The following is a 14,708-nucleotide window of genomic DNA, read 5'->3' as shown; positions in this document are numbered from 1 at the left end:
AATGCTAATCATTATTCTTTTAATTACCAATAATTATGTAAATTAAGTCTTTCTCTTAAGAAACTAAGTATTTATCTGATAAGTGGCATATTAAGTTTTTTAAAAGACATCTTTAAATATTCCATTTGGTTCTGTAGTTTCCAACTGTCACATCTCTCCATGCAATAAAGTCTAGCAATCTTCCCTCTGCCTCCCTAACCATCTTTTCAAGTTGTGTGTGTGTGTGTGTGTATGTGTATATACATATATATATATATATGCACATATGTATACTTACCCAGTATCACTACATGTACATCACATGTATATATATATATATATATATATATATATATATATATATATATATATATAAACATCTCATGCCTGTGTGTTTGTATATACATATATGTATGTATAATAGATGTCACATGCAGTCACATATTAGAGAAAAGTAATGATCTCCAAGATTCCTTTCATGTCTAAGTATGAGGAACTTATACTGGTCCTTCAGCAGTAAGTTCAAATACCAATCCATCCACAAAGATTTCGTTAATAAGCCAGGCCAAGAATAAGGGCTAGGAGTTTAAATAACCCAAGTCACCTAAATTTTATAAACCACATCTCCTACACTAAATGTCTTCCTAAATCAAATAGTTTCCTAGTTTTCTGGATGGGAAAGGACTATCTTTTTAAATTTTATTTTAACATTGTTTTTAAAAAAATGATTTTTCAGTTCCAAATTCTCTCTATCCCTCCAGCCCTCCCTGTCCCCACTGAGAAAGTAAGCAATATGATAACAATGATACATGTGAAATCATGCAAAACATATTTCCATATTATCCATGTTAAAAAAAAAATCAAGAGGGGGGGCAGAGCCAAGATGGCAGAGTGAAAGCAGTGACTTGCTTGAGCTCTCCCCCAAACCCCTCCAAATACCATTAAAAAATGGCTCTAAACAAATTCTAAAGCAGCAGAACCCACAAAAAAGACAGAGTAAAACAATTTCCAGCCCAAGACAACCTGGATGCTTGATTGGAAAGGTATATCGCTCCAGGCAGGTATAACAGCATAGTGTGGCATGGACACGCAGGCCGCAGCAAACCTGGAGTACGCCTCAGAGGACTGAATCTTGGGTTTCCAGACTTCTTAACCCGTGAACACCAAAGACAACTGAGGTCAGTGGGAAAAGTCTGTTTCTGTGGTGTTGAGAGAGGAGCATGGGGTCTCAGCTCCATTCCCTGAGGAAATCAGCCCCAGGAAGGCGGCTGCCTCCTAAGCTTCCAGCCCACAGAGTGAGGGGAAATTGTGTGGCTATCAGAGATGGATTGCAGGGATCTCTTTGCCAGTGCTGAGGCAGGAATCTCTTGCTATGCCCATACTTGGATCTGGGTCACAGTTCTGGGTGGCAGTCCTGGGGTGAGGAGGAGTGCTGGTATGGTGGAGCTTGTAGTGGCTGTGAAGAGAAAACCCTCATTACAATTCCAAGACAGAAAAGACTGCTTGTGGTTGGTCACTCATAGACCAGAGCACAGGCCAGGAAAGGAGTAAACACCTCGCCCCTTATCATACCACCTTGGAAAAACTGAAAATTTGCAGGTCCCTAGAAGTATCTCCTAAAACAGCTGTACAAACCCCCGAAGCTTAGGACAGTACATTCTCCACATTGGAAGCAGACTCTTACCTTAACAAAGAGTTTAAAACTCAAGTAGTTTGCTGGGATCATGAGCAAATCTCCCAAAAAGAGTCAGACTATATTATCTTACTTTGGTGACAAAGAAAATCAAAACACATAACCAGAAGAAGACAATAAAGTCAAAGCTCCTACATCCAAAGCCTCTAAGAAAAATATGAATCAGTCCCATGCCTTGGAAGAGCTCAAAAGGGATTTTGAGAAGCAAGAAAGGGAAGTAGAGGAAAAACTGGGAAGAGAAATGAGAGTGATACAAGTGAATCATGAAAAACAACTCAACAGCTTGCTAAAGGAGACCCAAAAAAATATTGAGGAAAATAACACCTTAAGAAATAGCATATCCCAAATGGCAAAAGCGGTCCAAAAAGACAATGAAGAGAAGAATACCCTAAAAAGCAAAATTGGCCAAATGGAAAAGGAAGTCCAAAACACTACTGAAGAAAATACTTCCTTAAAAATTAGGATAGAGCAATTGGAAGCTAGAGACTTTATGAAAAATCAAGACACTGTAAAACAAATCCATAAGAATGAAAAATTAGAAAACAATGTGAAATATCTCACTGGAAAACCAACTGACCGAGAAAATAGATCCAAGAGAGATAATTTAAAAATTATTGGACTATCTGAAAGCCATGATCAAAAAAAGAGCCTAGACATCATCTTTCAAGAAATTATTTTGGCAGCTAGGTGGCACAGTGGATAGAGCACCAGTCCTGGATTCAGGAGGACCTGAGTTTAAATCCAGCCTGAGACACGTAACACTTACCAGCTGTGTGACCTTGGGCAAGTGATTTAACCCCATTGCCCAGCCAAAAAAATAAAAATAAAAGAAATTGTCAAGGAAACTCCCCTCATATTCTAGAACCAGAGGGCAAAATTGAGATTGAAAGAATCCACTGATCTCCTTGCGAAAGAGATCCCCAAAGGAAAACTCCTAGGAATATTGTAGCCAAATTCCAGAGTTCCCAGGTCAAGGAGAAAATATTGCAAGCAGCCAGAAAGAAACAATTCAAGTATTGTAAAAAAAAACAATCAGGATAACACAAGATTTAGCAGCTTCTACATTAAGGGACCTCAGGGCATGGAATATAATATTCTGGAGGGCAAAGGAGATAAGATTACAACCAAGAATCACATACCCAGCAAAACTGGGTATATTCCGTCAGGGGAAAAAAAATGGTTATTCAGTGAAATAGAGGACTTTCAAGCATTCTTGATGAAAAAGAACAGCACTGAATAGAAAATTTGACTTTCAAATACAAGACTCAAGTGGAACATGAAGAGGTAGACAAGAAAGAGAAATCATAAGAGACTTATTTAGGTTGAACTTACATTCCGGCATGGAAAGATGATATTTATAACTCATGAGACTCTTGTCAATGTTAGGGTAGTTGGAGGGAAAAAATCATATGTATGTATGCTTGCAGATATAGATAGATGATAGATAGATAGATAGATAGATAGCGGGCACAGGGTGAGTTGAAGATGAAGGGGTCATATCTGGAGAATAAAATTAAGGAGTGAGAGAGGATAATACTGGGAGAAGAAGAAAGGGGGAGGTAGAATGGGGTAAATTATCTCACAAAAAAACAAAAGAAAAGGCTCTTACTGAGGAGGGGAAATGAGGGAAGATGAGAGGGAATGAGTGAATCTTATTCTTATAGGATTTGGCTTAAGAAGGGAATAACATACACACTCAATTGGGTATGGAAATCTGTCTTGCCCTACAGGAAAATAAGGGGTGGAAGTGGATAAGAGAGTAGGGGGATGATAGAGAGGACAGCAGATTGGGAAAGAGGGTAATCAGAAGCAAATACTTCTGAGGAGGGACAGGGTCAAAAAAGAAAGAATAGGATATATGGTGGGACAGGATAGGATTAAGTGAAATAGAGTTAGTTTTTCACAACATGTCTACTATGGAAGTATTTTGCATAACTGCCTATACTTGCCTTTTCAATGAGGGTGGGTGGGGAGGGAGGAAAGCAAAAATTTTGGAACACAAACTTTTAAAAACACATGTTTAAAAAAATGTTTTCACATGCAAATGGGAAATAAGAAATGGGTACAGAAATCTATTGTACCCTACAGGAAAATAGAAGGGGAAAGGGATAAGAGAAGAGGGGGAGAGATAGAAGGGAGGGCAGACTAGGGGAAGGGGTATTCAGAATGCATGCCATCTTGAGGTGGGGAGAGGGGCAAAATGGGGTGAAAATTTGGAACTCAAAATCTTGTGGAAGAAAATGTTGAAAACTAAAAATAAATAAATTTATTTATAAAAAAAAGCTGATCTTCATAATCTGAATACAATTTGCACACAGTACATTGTACTATGGATAACTATGCCAAGTAGTAGTTAAAATGGGTTTATGAAAATTTTGAAGATGTTGTTAGCACCTTTATTCTAGCAATCATATTCTACATCAGATAGTTGAAGGAACTGGAGGTATTTAGCTAAAAGAAGGGACTTAGGAAATAACAAAAATTATCTTCAAATATTTGAAAGGTTATCACATTGAAATCAATTTTTAAATAGTTGTAGAAAGTATCAGTAGGACTAACAGATGGAACTTACAAGGAGGTAAATTTTGGCACAATATAAAGCAGAGTTTTCTGATAAATTATGCTTACTGGAAAGAAATAATAGGCTGAGTTTATAGTTCATATTTATATAACACTTTAAAGTTTCCAGAGCACTTTTTTTACATTATCTTAGTATGTGATATATAGTATTATTTTCCTTCAGGTACTTCAGGAAGGGGATTAGAGACAGAATTTATCATGGACAGTAGGTAAAGTTCCCCCATGAATCAGACTGAGATCTACTGAAACAGGGAGTTGGGAAAGATTATGGTCAGAAGTACCAGGTTGGCTTGTTGTTTCAGGGTTCAGTTATAGAACATAAAGGGTCAAAGGCAGGAAGCAGGATCTAGTTTGGAAATGTCATGTTACAATTGACAAAGTTTGAGGCACAAGTACATAAGGGGTTTGGTGGAAGGCAGGCGAAAGGGTTCTGTGTGTCAAGACCACAGAATGTATAACTTCCAAATAGTTAAAAACAATTTGTAGCACTCATTTCTTGAGCATTTTTACTGGATAACTTGGAGACAGTTTGGTGGTGCGGTAGATGAACTCCTAGCCTGGAGTCAGGAAGGCTCATGTTCTTGAGTTCAAATCTGGCCTCAAACTCTTACTAGCTGAGCAACCTTGGGCAAGTCACTTAGTCCTGTTTGCTTTAGTTTCCTTATCTATAAAATAAGCTGAAGAAGGAAATGGCACACCAAGATCTGAATTCCTATTTGCAAAGTATTAAAATTATCCCTTCATGACTAAACTTGCCACTTTTATAGTAGTGGCTCAACTATAGCCCAAAAGGCACAAACTTTAGGTATTAGATATTTGGTAAGAAAAACCTGTCTCCAAAGTTGGTAGAAAACACCAATAGGTTATTCTGACAGACTTAAGCAAAAAAGAGACATTTCCAGAATGTTAAGCTATTTCCCATATTTCCAGATGCCATGTAAGGCTGTATGCTATTCTTACAATAAAGTTGGATGCATCAGCAGAATGTAAGCTAGAAATAGTTATTTATTGAAATTGCACAGGAAAACGTGCATCAATAACAAATACACTTTCCGTGAGCACCTTGCAGTTATTTGCAGGTGGATGTGTAGTTTGCTTTACCTCCTCTCTGTGTGATTAATCTGCATGGCCAGCCATACTTTTCTTGCAGTTTCCACAGCTAGGGCCCTTTTTGGATCTGATTTTCACAAACATTGCTTACCCAGATAATAGAGAGAAAAGTAAAAAGTACGTCACTTCTATAGGGGTATATAGAAATTTACTTACTGAACTGGTATGCAATGACTCTGGATCGTATCTTACTTAGGGCAGAACTCTCTCCAGAGATTGAATTCAATGCCCATAGACATGTCAGTTGCTTCTGGTTTCATTTTATAGGTGACAACATTAAGAGACAAAAAGAAGAAATATTTTATTAAAGCTAAGTTTCTTTACTGTGGTCTCCAGAAAAATTAAATGAGCCAAGCCAAACCAAATAATTTGTGAGATTATTAATTAAGAACAATATTTTCTTTATCTTATATTACTATTAAGCCAAATAATTTAAATATTTATTAATGACCTATTATGTGCTAGGCATTGCTGTATGCATTGGATACACAGCAAGAGAGGAAAAAGCAGTCTCTACTCTGAAGGATTTTATAATATCATTTTCAAAATCCACAATAAAAAAATGTGACCCAGAGTGAGGATTTAAACTCAAATTTTTACCATCTCATTAGGTGATGGTAACCTCACAGGTTCCATCTCATCTTGACTTTCATAGAATGCTTGAAATCTTTTAAAAACTGGGAGGGGCTTCTTGACAGTTTAAGGACTAGGTTATTTATCAGTCTAGCTCATAATACACCAAGATGCACAGTGACCTAAATTTTATCAGGAAGAATGAGAAGAATCTCATCTACAATATTGCTTATTCTTTCTGTGAAGATCACCTGGCTGTTCTGTACATCAGAAAGTGGGTAGAGTGAACTTATAACCCCTCTGATGAATGTAAAAGGACCTTCTGGCACAAACATTCATCTCTCCTGCCTATAAAGGAGCCCGGCTTAAAAAGCTTACAAATGAATAACACATAGAAATATCAAACTCTTGGCTTGATGACTAAATTAATCTGCTTCTGAGTAGGAGTAATATCATATTCAAGGCCGTTGGGGTGAGGGAAAGTGCTTATTTCTAGAGATGGTTGCATTTATTCTTTTTCAGTCTGTTCTTCTTAATGTCACAGAGAAGCATATAATACAAACAGGTAGCAACTTTTCTGAGGTGGGCATGGCTTTATAAATTGCTTTTGCTATGTACAAATGGTTTCTAACTTATTCTCATGTTCTTTAGTCTAGAATGGGAAAGAAAATTAATAGTCATAAGCAAAGATTGTTGTGAAACTTTTGTATTGCATCTAAATGACCTAAGCTCTCAATGTCATAGCTATCTACCCTATGATGTTGGGAGGATTTTCAGTCTGTGTAGAATTTAATTGAGGGGCAGCAAGTTGCCACAGTGGAAAAAGCACCAGGCTAGAAGTCAGGAAGACAAGTTCAAATGCTGCCTCCAACCCTTCTTTGCTATGTGACCCTGGACAAGTCACTTAACCATATTATTCAGTTTCCTTATCTGTAAAATGAGCTGGAAAAGGAAATGGCAAACCACTTTAGTGTCTTTGCCAAGAAAACCCCAAATGGAGTCACAAAGAGACAGACCCAACTGAAAACAACTGAACAACAATAACAGAATTTAATTCTAGGCATAGAAAAAATCCAGCCTATTTACAGAACTCTGGTCTGGATTTCTGGCATTGTGGTAACTTCTAGTGGGAAAAGTGTGAAATTATATATCTTTTGGGTGAGCATAAAAATGTGACTCACACTTCTGGGAAATTGTGTAGGATCTAATGACACTTATGCCTGTAGACTAGGTTGCATTTTATATTCATTCTTTCAATACACCAATATTTATTAAATGACTACTGTATCCTAGATATGGGGAGAAATGCAAAGAAAAATAAGACTTGGTCTTTCCCTTCCATCAAGGCCTTTAAAATCAAGTTAAAAGAAATGAAAATAATACTAATTTAAATATGTAAGTGCATTTGCAAAAGTATAATATGTTATAATATGAGTTCATTGGGAATATGTGATTTTAGAGGTAAATAAGGAAATATTAAGTGAAGTATTTATCTCTTCACATGTATTTCCCCAGGCTGATTTCCCATAGCAGTTCTGGGTTTATACCTTTCCCAGGCAATTTTAGCTCTTTCTTACTGTCTTTAGTCTTTCTTCCCATCAAAATATACCTGCCTAATGTGCATTTCTCAAGCAAATGAGGCCACTATTGACACCTTGATCACTATTTCCCCTCAGACCTTGATGGAGACAGCCCAAGACCCTGAGACAAGGAGACTTGGAAATAGCATTGTTCCACAAAATACCCAGAACTGTTTCCAGACCAGCCTCTGCAGCCATCACTGAGGAGAGAATCATTGCCTTTATTTGAAATTTATTTTTTTTCATTTTTGGAATTTAGAAGATGAGTTCAAATATGGCCTGACACTTCTTATCTGTGTGACCTGTGTGACAGTGGTCACTTAATCCTGTTAGTTACAACAACACACAATTGCTTTGTCACCAACAAGCAAATAGGCTTAGAAGGAAGCATGCTAGTGTCAGCTTCCTCAGACCAGCAATCCTGCACATAGAGCAGCCCACACAGCCTTTACCAAAGAATCAACTCCTGTGGGCAAGTGGCCCATTATCCCAACTAACTGCCAACCAACGCTGCCCACTTAACAGGCAAGTTGTGCTTGTTGTTTTGCCTTTCGTTTTCAAAGAAGAACATGACAGCAGGGAGGTGATGCCATGACATGCAAGTGAATTGGACTTAAGTGAGGGAGGGCTGTGCAAAGTCATCAGTCTCACTTTCTCCTCCACAGCCATCTGGGTCCATGGCAAGATACAGATCAGATGACTGGAGACATCCCTGCATGCAATATATATAGGATTGGTATAAGGGGCTATGAGTAATAATAATGGCTAGCATTTGTATGGTACTTTGAAGTTTGCAAAGCTCTTTAAATATGTTATCTCACTTAATCTTCACAAAGGCCTGTGAGGTAAGTTGTGACTTCCCAAGTGTTAAAAAGTTAACATAAATCTGAGCCAGGATTTGAAATCAGGTCTTCCTGATGTGGAGTCCAGTCCTCTAATCCTGGAACCACCTAACTGCTATGCAATTTGTCCTAGAGGTCATGTTCTTTCTTATGTATTCCAGGATGGCCTTTACTAGGTCATTTTTTAGACATATGAAAGGGAAAGAAGCATTGATTTTTCCCTTTAATATCGCCCTAGGAATTTTTCCCTATTATATTCCCCCAGGAAAAACAGTTTTTTAAAATCCCATGAGAGCAGTTTAAGCTTTAGCACCAACAGATATCAATGTAAATTAGGAACTGGATGACATAGGAAGAAGTCTCAAAAATTGTAAATGTATTATTTATATATATATATATATATATATATATATATATATATGTACATACACACACACGTATATGTATATGTGTGTGTGTATACACATGAAAGTAGGTATAATATTTTGATGAAATCACAGCCTTAATTAAACTTATAAAAATAATGTCTAGATTAAGAATTGATTGTGCATTTAAAAATAATAAAATCACAACCTACCTATGTAATTTTGTTCTTTTTGGATATCTGATAAAAACTGGTCAACTTGAAACTCAAGTGTCCAGAGAGCAAAGAAACAAGATTGAAATCAACAGATTCTCATTACCCAGTATTTTTTACTAGTCAACAATGAATCATTAAGCCAGATGGAAAATAGAAATGGCTTAAATTCCGCACTATTTTGAATAAATGATTAGAAGATTAATGTGACTTTACTGTTTTACTGAATATTTTGTCAGTAATGGTGGAGTATTAGATGATGACTTACAAAAAACAAACATGAATACCAATGACAAATATAAGCAGAATATAGAACATGCAAGAAATTTGGAGTCATTTGACAGTTTTCATCAAAATTTGAAAGTTTCATCTAAGACTAGAAATGTGTTAAAACTATGCAAAGACTTCAAAATGTCACTGAAGAACATGAGGGAGAGAAAAATTATTAGAAGTTTCATCAAATCTGAATCTATGTGACATATAATCTAATTTGATATCCTGTAAGGACCTCACCCAGTTGAGGTGAATAAGGGGTTAATAGAGTGCCCTGCTTTGGGGATTTTCAATACATAGAACTGAATGAATTCCTGAATGTTAAAAAATTTACCTTTCACTATGATGTTCCTAGTAATATAATATAAATATCCTGAAAACAAAGAATACTTAAGAAATGAAATTATACTATTACAACAATACATTTGCTCCTACACTATTTAATGAGAACATAAAGCCAACTACATGAAATTCCATGAAGTAAAGATGGCATAAGTACATCCTCACTACAACTGTGTAGTTTCTGTTTCCATATACCTGATCTTTCCCACCCTTAGGAAAATGGGATAATTGTCCTTATTAAAGTATTTAGTGTAAAGGTGAATCTTTTGTTTTCTTGATTTTAAGTAATGTCTTCCAATTTATACTTTGTTAAATCAAATTAATTAGATCTAAAGAAGATAACTTGAGAACGTTTTATCAATCCATTTGTATTAGCATTAAAATCAGTCAGTGAGTTTAAAAAATCATTCTACCTCAAGATAATTAATTGTTATTATCTAAATATACATTTCCTTCAGAGATAAAAAGCACTGAATACATTAAGAAATGTAAATTTGCAATTAAATGCAAAATGTCTTATGTTAAAATGTTTAATGATGTGTGTAAAACCTATAATTAAAATAGCAAGGTATGTTTAAATTGTGGGCAGTTGAAAGTATGTAGATGTTAAACAAAGTAGTTGAAATGGCTGTCCTTGATAATTCATAATAGTATGCTATTTGATTATGCAAAAAGTTCTAGTGTTTGTTCATAGGTTTTTATGAGAATTCATAGACCACAGACAGAAGCATATATTAAGGCTCAAAAAGTGATGGAAATTGAGTTAGTAGTACCAATTCAGGTTTTACTCCTCCAATTTTTCCTACGGCCTCTTTAATTTTGTGCTCGTGTATGATACAACATGATGTCAAATGCTGGTAATTACCAGATGCGTTATGAATTTGGACTGTTCAACTTTGACTGGTCTTATCCAGAGATGTCAAATGCTGACTGACTTCTGACTGCTGCCAAACCAGATTAAAATGTAATTGGGGAATATTTAACAAAATACATAAAAATATAATAAAATAGATAAACATGACATTTTAATATTAGGTCAATATGTGTGATCAGTGGCCCCTGTTTCTGTTTATTTGGCATCATTTCTTTTATCCATCAGCCCCCATTCATCCCCTTCAATAGAGTTTTGATGCCTCAAATATCCATTTTGGGCATAACATTGAGCACAACAAAATACCACTAGCTATGTTAGTTTTTGACAGACAGACCCAGTTCATGTTAGTCATGGATGGGTAAGCTAGAGTCAACCAGGATTTATGTTCTTTAGAATGTATCTCAAAATTCTGAACTGAATGGCTTGTCTGGTTTCACTTTTTCAGGTGGGTTTAGAATGGTTGAAAATGAGTTATTTTCAGATTTGGAATTATGAAGATAATTTTTTTAGAAAGAAATGTGAAGGATGAAAGTGAACACTTTAGAATATGAGGTTTTCCAATAAAGATTCTGGGATTTTTCAATGGAATTGTTTCCTACTCCTGTAATCATTCATTCCTTGGCTAGCTCTTTGCCTAAGACATCCTAGGATGCTTTTTACTTGGTGTTCAACTCTTTTTCCCCCACTCCTCACCTTTTCCCTTTGGAGAAACAGAGATTAGGAGGTAGAATGAATAGAGCATGGGATTTGGCACATCTGAGTTCAAACCTCAGACACTTACAAATTGTGGGATCCTGGCCAAGTCACTTAACCTATCCTCATCTACAAAATGGGGATAATAATAGCACTTTACAATTTTTTGAAATGTGTCTTGTGAAAGTTAACTGTAAGTCCAAAACCATTGTAATAATACATTTCATGTCAAACCAGAGAATTGTGAATGAAATCGTGATATCTGACTCAGTAATTCTTGGTGTGCTATGAATGTTTTATCTCTTAGTGTCCCTACAGTGCCTCTCATCAACACTTCTGCACCATGGCTAAAGAAAGGATTTGATAACTTCATGAACAGACCTGGCTCTATCTGCTGGGTCAGGTCTTACTCTAGTTCCCACCCCTCATTTTCTCTCCCTTCCTCTCTCTACCTTCTAAAGCATGGGAAAGGTAGGGACAGGGTGGTAGTGGTAGTGGCAAGACAGCAGGAAAAAGAGAGGGGAACTACTTAATCAAAGCCACCAGCCACACTAAAGATTATAGCACCAGCATGATTTAGTCCCTTGTTTAAAGATTTTTTTTTTGCCTCTTTTTTTATGAGATCTACAGGATTGCTAGTAAGATTAAAATAAAATCAAAATTGGCTCGGTATTGCCCCAGGTGTTTGTTCTAAACCACTAAAGCCTAGAAGAAGGAGGGTTCATGAATTTGCTTCCTGAATAGTGATACCCCCTTGGATTGTATCATTGCTTCTCTGTGCCTGGGTTTTAAATTACACAAAGTGGAGTTAACTTGTCTTATATCAACCACAAATATTTATATGAAAAGACAATCAGGATTAAAACAACAATAACAACTAAGACATCTCCAGAGATCAATAATAAGGGTCAATAGACCCTGCAAACAGATTTGTGCTGGGTAGAAGAGAGTTAGAAAAGTAATCTGTACTTTATTTTTCCAGAGTCATTGTAAAAGTCAGCATCCCTTTGACATAAATCTATTCTGAATATACGTTGAATGTACATATTTATATGTTGTTTTCCCCATTAGGAAGTGAGCTCCTTGAGGGTGGAGAATGTTTTTTGTCTTGGTGTCTCCAAAGATTTAGCATAGAGCCTAGTACATACAATAAATGCTTAATAAATGTTTGTTGACTGACAAGAAGGTTGGGGGGTCAGCTTCTACCATTAGGCAACAGTTTTATAGTCAATTTCCTCTCACTTTTTCAGCACATTGCCCCATACAACAAACCTCAAGTCAAATACTCTCTCTTTCTGTACTTCTCTGGTACTCTCAGGTTTCCCTCCACTTTGAGTCAACCCTCCATAAACTTACTGGAAGAAACAATTCTGATCCTTCCAAATAATAAACATTAATAAGAGGAAATTAGAAATTTAAAACAATCCCCATAACATGGCTACATATGAGCAAAAAATATACAGGGTAAATTATAGAAAACTTCAGAAGTCTTCTAGTCTTAGGTAGGAAGCTAAGTCAGCCAAAGTCAGGGTCAAGATAACAAGCATGTATTAAGTGCCATCTTCATGCCAGGCACAGAGCTAAGCTTTGGGTGTACCAAGAATGGCCCAACCAGTCTATGTCCTCAAGAAGCTCACAGTATAATGAGGGAGAAAACAGGTAAATAACTGTTATGGGAGAAATATCTCCTTTTTGACTTCATATGGTAGATAACTGGGACTGAAATAGTTCTACCACAACATAGAAGTTATAGAGGTTTTGCTATGCTTAAGCACAGGTTCAGGAGATAGAAAAATAATCCTATACAATGGTAAGTTGCTCAGTCTTTCTTCAGTCATGTCCAATCTTTGTGACCCCATTTGGGGTTTTACACAATGATTAAGATTCTTAAAAGACCTTCTTATAGAGAAATTTGCATCACAGTTACATATAAATAATTCTTTTTCATGTTGTAATCTTATGCATTCTTTTAGGCTATATATAAATAGACTCCTTCAATGTTATAAAAGTTGAGCAAACTTAGTTCAGCAGAGTCATAAACTCATAAATCCTCTAAAGGAACAAACCTAGTTAAAGAGACTCTAGGTAAATTAAGTCAGGTTACAGGTTAAGCTACATTTAAAGGATTCACAATGGGCCAATTGAGGGGAGAAGATTTACTTGTCACCAAGATGATCAATCAGAAACAATTTTGATCCTTCCTTTGGCATTTTATCTGAGAATGTTTGAATCATTAAGCAAATTGTCGCATCCCAAGGGACAAGTTTCAGTCAGCTCAATAACCTCACTAGGAGAAAAAATTCTGATCCTCCCAAATGATAAAAAAAAATAAAAGGAAATTAAAATTTAAAAAAAGCATATAACATAGCTATATATGAACAAGAAATATGCAGGGTGAATTGTAGAAAATTTCATAAGTAAGGCATGAGCCAAAAACAAACAAACAAACAAAACAAAAAACCTTCAAATACCAGAGAGCTTAGCTAAGGGCTCCACTTCTTTCCATCCTGATCCAGAGAACATGTGATGGCTTCCTGAATGCCTGACAGGTTCAACAGCCTTCTCAGAAACTTTAGTGGATTTTATTGGTATGCTCAGCTCTATGCCATGAAACTTCAGATGATTAGTGAAAATACAAAAATGTATTTACTCATACCACTCAACCTAATGAGTGCATTTTTAATGCTTTCAGCTTAATTATTTGATAATTAATTATTTCAATAAACAATTTCAGTCTGTTTCTCTGTTTACATAATAGTTGATTAAATGTGTGCTCTTGAAGGAAGAAAACAAACTTTATCAAGTGCCTACTATGTGCCAGAAATGGCACTAAGTATCTAAAATGTTATCTTATTTGATCCTTACAATTACTGAGGACACTAAGACAGATAGGGGTTAAGTTATTTGCCTAGGGTCATACAGCTAGTAAATCTCTAAGGTAGGATTTGAATTCAGATCTTTTCGGATTTCAGGTCCATGTCTCTAGCCTCTGAAATTGTCCATTGTCACCACAAATCACCATGATGCTAAAGAATATCATCCTGGTGTTCTGATTCATTGAGATTTTCCATTTAATTCCTAATTTTTAAAAATTTTCTTGCCTTTGTACCTACATGGCAGGATAGAAATAGCAGCAGCCTTGAGTTCATTGCAAAAAATAAAACAAAATTTTTAAAAAATTGCACTTGAGACTCTCCTTTCCTAGCTGCCAATTCTTATGAAAACAGCTGTTTTACTTTCAACACAAAAGATAAAACTGTCTTGCATTTGCAGAAATAATCAAGAGAGTATGCAATTGTTGTCAGCTATTTGTACTTCTTGGCAACTTAAATTTAAAATGCCTAGAAAGAAGAGGGTCAGTAAGTTTGGGAGCGGTTGTTCTTTGCACATTCATTTTGTAAAACATTGTAGGCATTGCTCTAACAATGCTCATCTTTTCTCACACCTTCCTGCTAGTTGTTATGTTTCTGATTCTGTCTTGGGGTTTTAGTTTTGGTCTTGTAGGTGGGAAGACCTAAGTTGGAAATCTACCTAAGAACTTACTAGCTGTTTGACTTTAAGTAAAACCACATAATCTCTTGCCACAGTTTCC

Source organism: Phascolarctos cinereus, unplaced genomic scaffold (genome assembly GCF_003287225.1).
Source record: "Phascolarctos cinereus isolate Bilbo 61053 unplaced genomic scaffold, phaCin_HiC Scaffold_9;HRSCAF=440, whole genome shotgun sequence".
Classification (NCBI taxonomy): domain Eukaryota; kingdom Metazoa; phylum Chordata; class Mammalia; order Diprotodontia; family Phascolarctidae; genus Phascolarctos; species Phascolarctos cinereus.
This window is presented reverse-complemented; position numbering follows the sequence as displayed.